Here is a 995-nt window from a genome sequence, read left to right on the forward strand (position 1 = left end):
TCCTGTCAGTCTGGCTGTGTTTTCATTAAACCCCTTTGATACTGCCCACAGCAGATAGCTTCCTGCAGGGTCAGAGAAATGGCCATGTGTTGCATAAACTTTGGCCCTTTAGTAGTCAGGGCTGCCATGACCTTTCTGGGAGAACTGAGCCTGAGAACCACTGCCCTTCTGTCGAAGGGAATGTCTGTGAGGACATCTGTCCTCTCTATCACTCTGCACTATTCTCAGCATCAGCAGGATCACATCTGCATCCAGAGAAGAAGAGATCCTGATGGAAGGGACAGAGAAATCTTCCTACGCTGGGGTGGGATTGTTGACCCAGGGATGTTTTTCGAAGTGATTCTTCAGTAGATTGGTCAACTGTGATTGGTCTTTGTGGAAGTCACCGCCACCGATAATGGCATGGTGCAGTTGGACATTTCTTGGGTGGTGGCTCTGCTAACTCCAAGGTGTACACACAATGATGCCCTCTCTCTGCCAGCACTGGAAGAATGACTGAGACCCTTTCCATGAGCAGCCCTGCCTCCACAACCTTTAGCTATTTCTTAGAGAGGGAGCTTTGAATCTCAGCTAGAATGGGTCCCAGGCCCAGCACGGAGGACACCCCACTGCATTCTCTTTCCCAACACTGCTTTGTTTTTCCCCTAGTTTGGCAGCACCCAAAAACTCCAATAGAAAGTAAGCACCATTTTGTTTCTGTTGGACAACAGACCCAGTGCATGCTAAGTCTGCTTCTATGTCTACTGCTGTAGGCATACCGACCCTGGGGCTCGGCTCTGTGCTCCATCCCACGCATTCTTTGTTTAGGATGCAGATGCCGTGGGGGAGCCCAGAAAACCCCTTTGGCATATATTCAAAATCTAGCCAGTGTTGTTTTCTGTGTGTGCTAAGGTCTGGTTATATGGTCCCACATCTTTTTTGCCATGAGACTTGAGGTCGCCTTGGTGGATGTTTTAAAACTTATGTGATAATCCTTTCCATTTAAATCTTTAACC

The 995-nt window shown here is 48.2% G+C and overlaps 1 protein-coding gene across 1 annotated transcript in view; it reads left to right on the top strand.

The window, feature by feature from the left end:
- DMBT1 (deleted in malignant brain tumors 1) overlaps positions 1-995 on the top strand; it is a 77071-nt gene that overhangs the window by 20411 nt on the left and 55665 nt on the right. The gene's annotated exons all lie outside the window — the stretch shown is intronic.

The sequence above is a fragment of the Trichechus manatus genome, unplaced genomic scaffold (genome assembly GCF_000243295.1).
Source record: "Trichechus manatus latirostris isolate Lorelei unplaced genomic scaffold, TriManLat1.0 scaffold00031, whole genome shotgun sequence".
In the NCBI taxonomy this organism is placed as follows: Eukaryota; Metazoa; Chordata; class Mammalia; order Sirenia; family Trichechidae; genus Trichechus; species Trichechus manatus.